Genomic DNA, 15,032 nt, shown 5'->3' on the forward strand with positions numbered 1-15,032 from the left:
GACGGGGAGGGGGGCACTGCCAATGGCGATGGGGGGGGGACTGCTAATTGAATTATTCGCTGCTCCAAATCTAAATAGGAGGCACCCCGAACTGATATAGAAGGCTCCATCATTCGAGATACGGGGCACTCCTAATCGAGGGAGGGGCAGACCTAATCGAGGTAGGCAGCGATCCTAATTGACCGGGGACACTCAGAAATGACGGGGGGCACTCCTCACTGAAATAGTCACTGGTCCAAATCTAAACAGGGGGGCATTCCTAATCGAGATAGAAGGCTCCCTTATTGCAGATCGGGACACTCCAAATCAAGATGGGACACTCCTAATCGTTAGAGGGTCACTCGCAATCGAGATAGGGGGCACTCCAAATTGAGATAGTTGGGACTTCAAATCGAGCGAGAGGGAACTACTAATTGACACGGGCACTCCTGTGAACCTGGCACTGAACCCAACCAGGCCTGTGACACTGAATCCTAAAGAACAGAGTGAATCCAGCCAGGCCTGTGGGACTGTATCTCAAGCGACAGACAGAACCCAGCAATGCCTGTGACACTGAATCTCGAAGGATAGAGTGATCCCAGCCAGGCTTGTGACACTGAATCTCAAAGGACACAGTGAACACAGCCAGGCCTGTGAGACTGAATCTGAAAGGACAGAGTGAATCCAGCGAGGCCATTGTTCGACCACCCCGAAGCCTCCTATGCTCCAGGAGAAAATGTCCCAGTCTTTGCAGCCTCTGCTTATAACTCAAACCATCAAGACCCTGCAGTATCCCAGTAGTTCTTTTCTGCACACTTCCTAGTTTAGTAATATCCTTGGTATAATAGGGTGACCAGAACAGTACACAGTATTCCAAGTGTGGCCTTACCCAATGTCTTGTACAACTTCAACATGATGTCCCAAATCCCATTCAGTATTCTGACCAATGAAACCAAGCATGTGGAACGCCTTCTTCACCACTCTATCCATTGTGACTCCACTTTCAAGGAGCTATGAATCTGTACGCCGAGATCTCTGTTCTATAACTCTCACCAATGCCCTACCACTAACTAAGTAGTGCGCTGGTTCGATCTACCAAAGTGCATCACCTTGCGTTTATCTAAATTAAACTCCATCCACCATTCATCAGCCCACTCGATCAAATGATCAAGATCCCGTTGCAATCCGAGATAACTTTCTTCACTGTCCACTATGCCACAAATCCTGGTGTCATCTGCAAAATTACAAACCATGCCTCCTAAATTCTCATCTAAATTATTAATATAAATTACAAATAGCAGGGGACCCAGCACCGATCCCTGAGGCTGGTCACAGGCCTCCAGTTTGAAAATAGAACAACCCTCGACAACCACCTTCTGTCTTCTGTCATCAACCAATTTTGTATCCATTTGGCCACCACATCCTGGATCCCATGAGATTTAACCAAATCCGGTCTAGTTTTGCTTTTAAATGTTTACATTTTTAAACACTGAAACCTCTTGCCCTTGTTGGGAATATCAGTGCGGTTTGAGAAAAGCAAACACTGATCCGACACTCAACACCCCCCAACACAGGACTGAGCAGAGAGTGTGAAATGTGAGTGGTGTGAGTGTGGATTATCTTTTATAAGTGGATAAGAAACACTCCTCCATTTTCAAATCTTTACCTTGTTTATGTAGCGTCTCGGACTCCCCTGACACTCACTATCCATCTGAATTAATCTCTATTCCTCACTGTCTAACTGTTACTCTCTGCATTGCTCCCTCTCCCTATCTCTCTGTTACTCTGCATCGCTCCATCTCTCTCTCTCCCTCTCCCTCTCTATCCCTCTCATCCACCATGTTGTTTACCGTTAAGGAGTCTAAACACGGAGAATTCAAAGACTCTTTCTGTTTCTGTCTTGGCAGAATTAGCAACATGAGTGCAAATTTCAAGATTGGATTCACACAATACAGACAGAACAGTATTTATATAATGGCTTCTGCAAATGCTGGTGAGCTCAGTACATGTGGTAGCTCAATGTTACAATAAGATAGAATCTGTATTCAGACAACTGTTACTCTCTGCATTGCTCTCTCTCATTCTCCCGACCTCTCTGTTACTCTGTATCTCTTCCTCTCTCTCTCTATCCCTCTCATCCACCATGTTGTTTATCATTAAGGGGACTAATCACGGAGAATTCAAACACTCTTTCTGTTTCTGTTTTGGCAGAATTAGCAATATTAGTGGATATTTCAAGACTGGATTGACACAATACAGACAGAACGCTGGTGAGCTCAGTACACGTGGTACCTGAATGTTACAATAAGATAGAATCTGTATTCAGACAACTGTCACCCCACAGGGTCCAAACTTCACCGTGTTAATTTGATTTGATTTGATTGATTTGTATTGGGATGCAGTGAAAAGTATTGTTTCTTGTGCGCTATACAGACAAAACATACCGTTCATAGAGTACACAGGGGAGAAGGAGAGGAAAGGGTGCAGAATATAGTGTTGCAGTTACCGATAGGGTGTGGAGAAAGATCAGCTTAATATATGGTAGGTCCATTCAGAAGTTGACATTCTCCCCAAACACTAAAGCTTCCCACAAAGCAAGGCTCACAAATTCAACACCAGTTTCCTTTGTCCGCTCTCCCATCATGCTGTGTTCGGAGTCTCTGATCGATGCTGAGGGCCTAGTATTTGAGGCTCTGAGCTGAACCCACAATCTGTCTGATTCTGAGAGAAGATTACTGCCCACTCATATATATACCCTTGAAATATAGCTGTTGTGTACAGAGTCACTTCTTTTTTCCCTGTGTCTGCTACCCTTAAAGAACTACTGAATAATCTTTAAACATCTGTATTATCACAGAACAGGGCCAACATGGGGGAATCTAGTATCAGGGAGGGCACAGTTTAAAATTCATACAGCTCCCATTAAAGATGGAGATGAGGAGGAATAATTTGTTCTCTCAGGGGGTGGTTAGTGTTTAGAAGTCAAAGTTAAAATTCATTTATTGGTCACAAGTCAGTCTTACATTAACACTGCAATGAAGTTACTGTGAAATTCCTCTAGTTGGCGCCTGTTCGGATCAATGCACCGAACCAGCACGTCTTTCAGAATATGGGAGGAAACCGGAGCACCCGGAGGAAACCTACACAGACACGGGGAGAACATGCAAACTCCGCACAGACAGTGACCCAAGCCGGGTATCAAATCCAGGTCCTCGGCGCTGTGAAGCAGCAGTGCTAACCACTTTCCCCAGAGAGTGAGTTGAGCATTATGGGGAGACACGCAGCAAAGTAGAGTTCAGGCCACAGTCAGATCAGCCATGATCTTATCAATGGGAGGAGCAGAATGGCCCACTTCTGCTCCTATTTGTTGTGTTCTGCGTGGTACTTTAAAAGGCCATTGTACTCAGCATTGCAGGAACTCTGCCGAACACACTCTATCTCAATCACTTCCTCTCCCTCTCTGTGACTCTCACTCCATTCCTTTCCTTCCCTCTCTCTGTTACTCTCTCTCTATCTTGTTGTAGGGAAAAGTCCCTTGTACCAGTGCATTCAAGGAAGTCGAGTCGCAAGGCAAGGTTCAAAGCGTTTTTCTTTCATGTACAATTACTGGGAACCCAGGGAGACCCCTGTAGCCAGCTTAGAAACAGTGCTTGGCCACGTTGATCTCAATAGTTATACATTTGCTCTGGATATTTATAGGAATCCAAATTCGAGCGGGAACATTTGCTCATACATTTTTACAATATTTATAAAATGGCCTGTCTGGTCAGGAAGTTCCCGGAGAGACTTGTCAATTTGCATCTGTATGGTGTGTGTCCGTGTTAATGGGACTGCCTGTTCTTGCCCCCGTGTTTTAATGTGTTTCCCATTATCCTCTCGATGTGTCCCCTTATCTAAATCGACCTCTACTGTTTTGTGTCTGTATTCTATGCTTGCGAGATTAGGTGTTAATGTCATTTTGTCCTGCTGTGTGTAGGGGGATTTAATCTAATCTCTTATTCTTTTTATCCTAGTTTATTAAGTTTCTTTGCCTGCCTTGGCCATTTTATTCCTGTAATATTTTATTGACAGTCCGGTTATGCCATATAACCCACTCCAGGCCTTGACTCGCAGATATCCCGATCTTCTGGCCAAAGGCCGGTTTAAAATGCAGCTTCGTGCTGTTGCTGGGCAGAACAATGATCTTTTGTCGGCTTTGAAATGAAAGGTCTCTCAGCTGTGCAGAGGGGGATTTAAACGAATGTCCATTCGGGTGTTCCCCTCTGCATTGTGGGCACGTTATGAATGGTGCCAATCAGTCCAATAAATGAATATGTTTAATGAGGTGAATATTGATGAGATAATAAAAATATGGCTTTTGGAAAATGGCCTACTTCAGTCCCTCCTCTCGTCCAGGGGGTCCCATTCATGGCTGACCCCCCATGGACGATCTTGAGAGGTACAGTGACTTGTACAGATGTCGTCCTTGCCGTTGTTCCTCTTCCTCTGTGGTGTGGTTAAATTCTTGCATCTGGATACTGGCAGTGGGTAGCATTCTTGATGCAATATTTGCACATATCACTTTAATACAGGTTAGGCCCAGGCAGAGTGTGAACAGGATGGCTACTACTAAAATTAATCCCTTCATAATGTATGCTCCCCAAACTGTGTTAAACAGCCACCCTAACCACCCATCAGTCCCTGTAAATCCCTGTTTAAAGCTATCCAATTGCTTTTGTATCCCGGACCTGGCTGCTGTTATGTTTAATGTCTCGTCGTGTACATATGTGATGCATTTTCCTTTGATGATGGTGCATACCCCTCCTTGTCTGGCTAGCTGATAGTCTACTGCATATCTCGTTTGCTGTGTGTATAGTCTGAGTTCTGCGAGTTCTTGGTCAATTGCACCCAGTGCTTGGAGGGTGTTGTTTCCTAAGATGGTAAGTCCACATATGAAGAAATTCCTATTACTGGCACTGATCACCCCTGCGGTGCCCCCTAGGGATAGTGTCCCCAGAAATCCATACCCCAAAGAAGATCCTAATGTGACAGGGGCCTGCCAGTCTTGACCCACACTTGACCCTGACTGCACAGAGCTGTGCTGAGGTGCTTCATGGGAGTGGGGCAATTCTGTCTGAACTTAGCTCCTGTAACTAAATGCACTGGAACTACTGAATTAGAACGCAGCTAACTGTGCACTGGAACATCAGAATGCAGTTAGCTGTTACTAGAACATCAGAACTGAAGTGGATGGCCTCACACTGACTATTCATAGATTTGCAGGGTTTTTTTGTGCTGTAGCTTTACCAACTCACTTAGTCTCTCTGTGTTCCTGATTTCAAAGAATTAAATACAGTCAAATTCTAATTCAATTACAGCTAGTAGGTCAGGAAACTTAAACATAGAAACATAGAAAACTACAGCACAAAACAGGCCCTTCGGCCCCACAAGTTGTGCCGAACATATCCCTACCTTTTAGGCCTACCTATAATCCTCCATCCTATTAAGTCCCATGTACTCATCCAGGAGTTTCTTAAAAGACCCGATTGAGTTTGCCTCCACCACCACTGACGGCAGCCGATTCCACTCGCCCACCACCCTCTGTGTGAAAAACTTCCCCCTAACAATTCCCCTGTACCTACCCCCCAGCACCGTGAACCTGTGTCCTCTCGTAGCAGACATTTCCACCCTGGGAAAAAGCCTCTGAGAGTTCACCCGATCTATGCCTCTCAACATCTTATATACCTCTATTAGGTCTCCTCTCATTCTACGTCTCTCCAAGGAGAAAAGACCGAGCTCCCTCAGCCTATCCTCATAAGGCATGCCACTCAATCCAGGCAACATCCTTGTAAATCTCCTCTGCACCCTTTCAATCTTTTCCACATCCTTCCCATAGTGAGGCGACCAGAATTGAGCACAGTACTCCAAGTGGGGTCTGACGAGGGTCTTATATAGCTGCATCGTTATCCCCGGACTCCTAAACTCAATCCCTCGATTGATAAAGGCCAGCACACCATACGCCTTCTTAACCACCTCCTCCACCTGCGGGGCCAATTTTAGAGTCCTATGGACCCGGACCCCAAGGTCCTTCTGATCCTCCACAGTACTCAGAGTCTTTCCCTTAATATTGTACTCCTTCATCCAATTTGACCTGCCAAAATGGATCACGATGCATTTATCTGTGTTGAAGTCCATCTGCCACTTCTCCGCCCAGTCTTGCATCCTATCTATGTCCCTCTGTAACTTCTGACATCCCTCCAGACTATCCACAACCCCACCAACCTTCGTGTCGTCGGTAAACGTACCAACCCATCCCTCCGCTTCCTCATCCAGGTCATTTATGAAAATGACAAACAGCAAGGGTCCCAGAACAGATCCCTGGGGCACACCACTGGTGACCGACCTCCATTTAGAAAAACACCCATCCATACACACTCTCTGCCTCCTTTGGGCAAGCCAGTTCTGGATCCACAGGGCAGCAGCCCCTTGGATCCCATGCCCTCTCACTTTTTCTAGAAGCCTTGCATGGGGGACCTTATCGAACGCCTTGCTAAAATCCATATAAACCACATCTACCGCTTTCCCTTTGTAAATGTGTTTAGTCACATTTTCGAAGAACTCCACCAGGCTCGTAAGGCACGATCTGCCTTTGACAAAGCCATGCTAAGTATTCTTGAGCATACTAAACCTCTCCAAATGCTCATAAATCTTGTCCCTCAGGATCTTCTCCATCAGCTTACCAACCACTGAGGTTAGACTCACCGGTCGGTAATTTCCTGGGCTATCCCTATTCCCGTTCTTGAAAATAGGAACCTCATCCGCAATCCTCCAATCCTCCGGCACCTCTCCCGTCTCCATCGACAATGCAAAGATCATCGCCAGAGGCTCTGCAATCTCTTCCCTCGCCTCCCACAGTAACCTGGGGTACATCCCATCCGGACCCGGCGACTTATCTATCTTGATGCCATTCAAAGATTCCAGCACAACCTCTTTGTTAAAGTCCACATACTCAATCTTTTCAGTCCACCGCAAGCCCACAGTACATCCACCCATGTCCTTCTCCTCTGTGAAAACCGAGACAAAATTCTCATTAAGCACCTCTGCCATTTCTACTGGTTCCGTACTGATTTTCCCGCCTTCACGTTTTATAGGCCCTATACCTTCATGTCTCATCCTTTTACTCTTCACATTTTTATAGAATGCCTTAGGGTGTTAAAGTATGAGCTAAAATAAAAGTTCTGATGAAGGGTCATCCTGACTCAAAACTTTGGCTCGATTCTCTCTTTTCATTTGGAGGCCCACACTGTCTGTAATTGACACACAGTAAAACAACAACCTGAGTTGTTGTCTTGTCCTGCCAGGTGGGTGCAGGAGAACCAGTGGGACTCGCCCAACAGAGATGGAGAGCTGGAAGCAGTGTTAGAGAGCACACTGCTCTCACCTGTCTTACTGTTATCAATTTGACATTACAATTGATATTTAATCTCGTGGATCCGATCTAGAATCCTCAGCATATTGGATCAGGTTATAAATCAGTAATTTCCAAATATGTATATATAAAACCACTCGATAGCAAATCTCTTGTTCAAAGATTTTGGTTGAACCCAGAATAAAACTATCAGTAAGTTTAGGGGCTTGATTCTATAAATGGCACAGGATGGACCATTGCAAGTGTTTTTGCCAAACTATGGTTTCTAAAGTTTGCCCTTTGAAACCGATTATCTGATCACTCTCTGAATAAAAATGTTGCACCATCTGAAATAAACAATCCAAGTTCAACTGATTAAAAGGGAGGTGCAAATCCTCCAGAAGTTTCACACTTCATTATTCAACCAACATTTAAATACAGTAACAGGAGGCAATTATTTTGCCCCTTGAGCCTATTCCTCTAATTAATTATATTTTGCCTCATCTGCATCTTAACTCCATTTACCCTGAGTAGATGTCATCCTCGATAAGGACAGTTGACGATGACCTGCCATTGATTCACTTCACTTGTCATCCTGAGTTAATGAAATTCTGAGCATCTTCTTGAATAACTCCATTGGGCCAGAATCTGGTGTCTCAGTTGCTGGTTTACAATAATAAATGTAACTGGAGTGTTCGTGCTCATTGCCCAACAGCTGCAGCCATTGTTGCTCAGAGATCATTCAGTTTGGAAGTTAAATGGTTAATCTCCATGTACAGAAACAGCCCTTCTCTCAGCTCATTGACAAGGAACTGGCTCCTGGGCTCTGGGGTGAAACCACAAATATCAGGAAATCAATGTTTGCTCAAAATTCCGAAGTCCCAGTTGGAATTTGTTTCTTATCATTTGACTGATTTACTGAACATCTCTGGAACAAGAAGAGTTAAAGTAAAATTTCGAATGAAACTTGTTGACAGTTGAATTAGCAGCAGGTTGTCAAACTGGTTGAATTTGATGCCTGGAATGGGGCCGCTCCCTTCTCTGCAGTAAGTGGGGAATGTTTAAATTGAATTCCATGCCGAGGATGGGCAGCAGCTTTCACACAGAGGGTAAAGCTGTGAGCCTCACTGAAAAGGGAGACAATCACATTTCCAATTTGTTTCATTTCAGCAAGTTGCAAGAAATTTCTATCTCATTGATGCAGAGGATCAGGGATAGAACTGACACACACTACACGGAAATGAAGAGACAGGGATTTTTTGCAGACAGAAGATAAGATTAATGTAACTTCTTACATTTAATGCCTTGACCAGTATTCTGTATATGCAGCTTGTCCTGGATTCCAACATATCTCTGTTTCTTTGGCCTCTCTTTCCCCAATCCATCCATTTATTGTGTATTTCATCGGCTTATTTGCCTTTTCTAAATGCATTACCTCACACTACTCTGAGGTCCCAGGAGGGGGTTCCAATACCCAGTGGGTTTCTTGGTGTCTGCCTGACAGGACACCAGGGTCCGCCCCCCAGGTGTCCATCTCCAGGTTGTTAAACTTGTTATCAGGTAAGCTTTCTACAGGATCTCTTGGTGACAGAAAGTCTGGCCCGATCTGGGCTTCTAACAATAGACCGATGCATTTCAATGAGGTGCCATGATCTCCTGCTAAGTCTCAAGTAGAGTGTAACGACCTTTGATGGGTGGTTGATGGGTCAGGCCCAGACACATTTGTGTATTGTACAATTGGCCTGCCTGCGGTTTGACTGTGTTTGATTTCAATGTGCCCAATTCTTTAATTTAGGATATCCAATTTAATCAGCCTTAAAACTAGGCCCTGTTTATATCACCACATTCCCTCCACTTCTACCATATCCAGCCCTTTCATTATCTTATAGGCCTCTATAAGATCATCCCTCAGCCTTCTAAACTCCAACGAGTACAAACCCAATCTGCTCAATCTCTCCCCATAACACCGTGTGTTACTGACGGTATCTCTACTAATGTTAATTCAGCACCCTCGCACAGTCTCTGAGTCACCCCTCTCCCCGCAGCACCCAGTGTTACTGACTGTATCTGTACTGATGTTAATCCAGCTCCCTCACACTGTCACTCAGTAACCCCTCTCCCCGCAGCACCCTGTGTTACTGACTGTATCTGTACTGATGTTAGTCCAACTCCCTCACACTGTCACTCAGTAATCCCTCTCCCCCAGCACACTGTGTTACTGACTGTATCTGCACTGATGTCAATTCAACTCTCTCACACTGTTACGCTGTAACCCCTCTCCCCCAGCACCCTGTGTTACTGACTGCATCTGTACTGATGTTAATCCAGCTCCCTCACACTGTCACTCAGTAACCCCTCTCCCCCAACACCCTATGTTACTGACTATCTGTACTGATGTTAATCCAGCTCCCTCACACTGTGACTGAGTAAACCCTCTCCCCCAGCACCCTGTGTTACTGACTGTATCTGCACTGATGTTAATCCAACTCCCTCACACTGTCACTCAGTAACCGCTCTCCCCCAACACCCTGTGTTACTGACTGTGTCTGTACTGATGTTAATCCAGCTCCCTCACACTGTCACTCAGTAACCCCTCTCCCCCAGCACCCTGTGTTACTGACTGTGTCTGTACTGATGTTAATCCAGCTCCCTCACACTGTCACTCAGTATCCCCTCTCCCCCAGCACCCTGTGTTACTGACTGAATCTGCACTGATGTTAATCCAGATCCCTCACACTGTGACTGAGTAATCCCTCTCCCCCAGCACCCTGTGTTCCTGACTGTATCTCGACTGATGTCAATCCAGCTCCCTCACACTGTCATTGAGTAACCCTCTTCCCCAGCACCCTGTGTTACTGACTGTATCTGTACTGATGTTAATGCAGCTCCCTCACACTGTCACTCAGTAACCCCTCCCCCCAGCACCCTATGTTACTGACTGTATCTTGACTGATGTTAGTCCAGCTCCCTCACATTGTCACTCAGTAACCCCTTTTCCCAGCACCCTGTGTTACTGACTGTATCTCTACTGATGTTAGTACAGCTCCCTCACACTGTCACTCAGTAACCCCTCCCCCCAGCACCCTGTGTTACTGACTGTATCTTGACTGATGTTAGTCCAGCTCCCTCACATTGTCACTCAGTAACCCCTTTTCCCAGCACCCTGTGTTACTGACTGTATCTCTACTGATGTTAGTACAGCTCCCTCACACTGTCACTCAGTCACCCCGCTCCCCCCAGCACCTGTGTTACTGACTGTGTCTCTAATGATGTTAATCCAGCTCCAACACATTGTCACTCAGTAACCCCTCTCCCCCCAGCACCCTGTGTTGCTGACTGTATCTGCACTGATGTTAAACCAGCTCCCTCACACTGTCACTCAGTATCCCCTCTCCCCCAGCACCCTGTGTTACTGACTGTATCTGTACTGATGTTAATCCAGCTCCCCATCACTGTCACTCAGTAACCCCTCTCCCCCAGCACCCTGTGTTACTGACTGTATCTGTACTGATGTTAATCCAGCTCCCCATCACTGTCACTCAGTAACCCCTCTCCCCCAGCACCCTGTGTTACTGACTGTATCTGTACTGATGTTAATCCAGCTCCCCATCACTGTCACTCAGTAACCCCTCTCCCCCAGCACCCTGTGTTACTGACTGTATCTGTACTGATGTTAATCCAGCTCCCCATCACTGTCACTCAGGAACCCCTCTCCCCCCAGCACCCTGTGTTACTGACTGCATCTGTACTGATGTTAATCCAGCTCCCTCACACTGTCACTCAGTAACCCATCTCCCCCAGACCCCTGTGTTACTGACTGTATCTGCACTGATGTTAATCCAGCTCCCTCACACTGTCACTCAGTAACCCCTCTCCCCCAGCACCCTGTGTTACTGACTGTATCTATACTGATGTTAATCCAGCTCCCTCACACTGTCACTCAGTAACCCCTCTCCCCCAGCACCCTGTGTTACTGACTGTGTCTGTACTGATGTTAATCCAGCTCCCTCACACTGCCACTCAGTAACCCCTCTCCCCCAGCACCCTGTGTTACTGACTGTATCTGTACTGATGTTAATCCAGCTCCCTCACACTGTCACTCTGTAACCCCTCTCCCCCAGCACCCTGTGTTACTGACTGTATCTGTACTGATGTTAATCCAGCTCCCTCACACTGTCACTCAGTAACCCCTCTCCCCCCAGCACCCTGTGTTACTGACTGTATCTCTACTGATGTTAATCCAGCTCCCTCACACTGCCACTCAGTAACCCCTCTCCCCCAGCACCCTGTGTTACTGACTGTATCTGTACTGATGTTAATCCAGCTCCCTCACACTGTCACTCTGTAGCCCCTCTCCCCCCAGCACCCTGTGTTACTGACTGTATCTGTACTGATGTTAATCCAGCTCCCTCACACTGTCACTCAGTAACCCCTCTCCCCCCAGCAACCTGTGTTACTGACTGTATCTGTACTGATGTTAATCCAGCTCCCTCACACTGTCACTGAGTAACCCCTCTCCCCCAGCACCCTGTGTTACTGACTGTATCTGTACTGATGTTAATCCAGCTCCCTCACACTGTCACTCTGTAGCCCCTCTCCCCCCAGCACCCTGTGTTACTGACTGTATCTGTACTGATGTTAATCCAGCTCCCTCACACTGTCACTCAGTAACCCCTCTCCCCCAGCACCCTGTGTTACTGACTGTATCTGTACTGATGTTAATCCAGCTCCCTCACACTGTCACTCAGTAACCCCTCTCCCCCAGCACCCTGTGTTACTGACTGTATCTGTACTGATGTTAATCCAGCTCCCTCACACTGTCACTCAGTAACCCCTCTCCCCCAGCACCCTGTGTTACTGACTGTATCTGTACTGATGTTAATCCAGCTCCCTCACACTGTCACTCAGTAACCCCTCTCCCCCAGCATCCTGTGTTACTGACTGTATCTGTACTGATGTTAATCCAGCTCCCTCACACTGTCACTGAGTAACCCCTCTCCCCCAGCACCCTGTGTTACTGACTGTATCTGTACTGATGTTAATCCAGCTCCCTCACACTGTCACTGAGTAACCCCTCTCCCCCAGCACCCTGTGTTACTGACTGTATCTGTACTGATGTTAATCCAGCTCCCTCACACTGTCACTGAGTAACCCCTCTCCCCCAGCACCCTGTGTTACTGACTGTATCTGTACTGATGTTAATCCAGGTCCCTCACACTGTCACTCAGTAACCCCTCTCCCCCAGCACCCTGTGTTACTGACTGTATCTGTACTGATGTTAATCCAGCTCCCTCACACTGTCACTCTGTAGCCCCTCTCCCCCCAGCACACTGTGTTACTGACTGTATCTGTACTGATGTTAATCCAGCTCCCTCACACTGTCACTCAGTAACCCCTCTCCCCCAGCACCCTGTGTTACTGACTGTGTCTGTACTGATGTTAATCCAGCTCCCTCACACTGTCACTCAGTAACCCCTCTTCCCCAGCACCCTGTGTTACTGACTGTATCTCTACTGATGTTAATCCAGCTCCCTCACACTGTCACTCAGTAACCCATCTCCCCCAGCACCCTGTGTTATTGACTGTATCTGTACTGATGTTAATCCAGCTCCCTCACACTGTCACTGAGTAACCCCTCTCCTCCAGCACCCTGTGTTACTGACTGTATCTGTACTGATGTTAATCCAGCTCCCTCACACTGTCACTCAGTAACCCCTCTCCCCCAGCACCCTGTGTTACTGACTGTATCTGTACTGATGTTAATCCAGCTCCCTCACACTGTCACTCAGTAACCCCTCTCCCCCAGCACCCTGTGTTACTGACTGTATCTGTACTGATGTTAATCCAGCTCCCTCACACTGTCACTCAGTAACCCCTCCCCCCCAGCACCCTGTGTTACTGACTGTATCTGTACTGATGTTAATCCAGCTCCCTCACACTGACACTCAGTCGCCCCCCTACTCCAGCCCCTGTGTTACTGACTGTATCTGTACTGATGTTAATCCAGCTCCCTCACACTGTCACTCAGTAACCCCTCTCCCCCAGCACCCTGTGTTACTGACTGTATCTGTACTAATGTTAATCCAGCTCCCTCACACTGTCACTCAGTCACCCCTCTCCCCCCAGCACCTGTGTTACTGACTGTGTCTCTATTGATGTTAATCCAGCTCCCTCACACTGTCACTCAGCAACCCCTCTCCCCCCAGCACCCTGTGTTACTGACTGTATCTGCACTGATGTTAAACCAGCTCCCTCACACTGTCACTCAGCAACCCCTCTCCCCCCAGCACCCTGTGTTACTGACTGTATCTGCACTGATGTTAAACCAGCTCCCTCACACTGTCACTCAGTAACCCCTCGCCCCCAGCACACTGTGTTACTGACTGTATCTGTACTGATGTTAATCCAGCTCCCTCACACTGTCACTCAGTAACCCCTCTCCCCCAGCACCCTGTGTTACTGACTGTGTCTTCACTGATGTTAATCCAGCTCCCTCACACTGTCACTCTGTAACCCCTCTCCGCCAGCACCCTGTGTTCCTGACTGTATCTGTACTGATGTTAATCCAGCTCCCTCACACTGGCACTCTGTAACCCCTCTCCCCCAGCACCCTGTGTTACTGACTGTATCTGTACTAATGTTAATCCAGCTCCTTCACACTGTCACTCAGTAACCCCTCTCCCCCAGCACCCTGTGTTACTGACTGTGTCTGTACTGATGTTAGTCCAGCTCCCTCACACTGTCACTCAGTAACCCCTTTTCCCAGCACCCTGTGTTACTGACTGTATCTCTGCTGATGTTAGTAGAGCTCCCTCACACTGTCACCCAGTCACCCCTCTCCCCCAGCACCTGTGTTACTGACTGTGTCTCTAATGATGTTAATCCAGCTCCCACACATTGTCACTCAGTAACCCCTCTCCCCCCAGCACCCTGTGTTACTGACTGTATCGGCACTGATGTTAAACCAGCTCCCTCACACTGTCACTCTGTAACCCCTCTCCCCCAGCACCCTGTGTTACTGACTGAATCTGCACTGATGTTAATGCAGCTCCCTCACACTGTCATTCAGTAACCCCTCTCCCCCCAGCACCCTGTGTTACTGACTGTGTCTGTACTGATGTTAATGCAGCTCCCTCACACTGTAATTCAGTAACCCCTCTCCCCCAGCACCCTGTGTTACTGACTGTTTCTCTCCTCATGTTTATGCACTTCAGCAGTCACGGGCATTCAGCCTTGGATCTTCAGGTTAGCGTTCTCCAAGGCGGCCTTCACGACACACGACAGCGCAGAGTCGCTGAGCAGAAAACGATAGCCAAGTTCCGCTCACACGAGGACGGTCTCAACCGGGATATTGGGTTCATGTCACACTATTTGTAACCCCCACAGCTTGCCTGGACCTGCAACGTTTCACTGGCGGTCTTGTCTGGAGACAATACACATCTTTTTAGCCTGTCTTAATGCTCTCTCCACTCTCGTTCTTTGTATCTTAAAGACTTGATTAGCTGTAAGTATTCGCATTCCAACCATTATTCATGTAAATTGAGTCTGTGTCTTTATAAGCCCTGTCTGTGAACAGAATTCCCACTCACCTGAAGAAGGGGCTTAGAGCTCCGAAAGCTTGTGTGGCTTTTGCTACCAAATAAACCTGTTGGACTTTAACCTGGTG

Source organism: Mustelus asterias, unplaced genomic scaffold (assembly GCF_964213995.1).
Source record: "Mustelus asterias unplaced genomic scaffold, sMusAst1.hap1.1 HAP1_SCAFFOLD_485, whole genome shotgun sequence".
Lineage (NCBI taxonomy): Eukaryota > Metazoa > Chordata > Chondrichthyes > Carcharhiniformes > Triakidae > Mustelus > Mustelus asterias.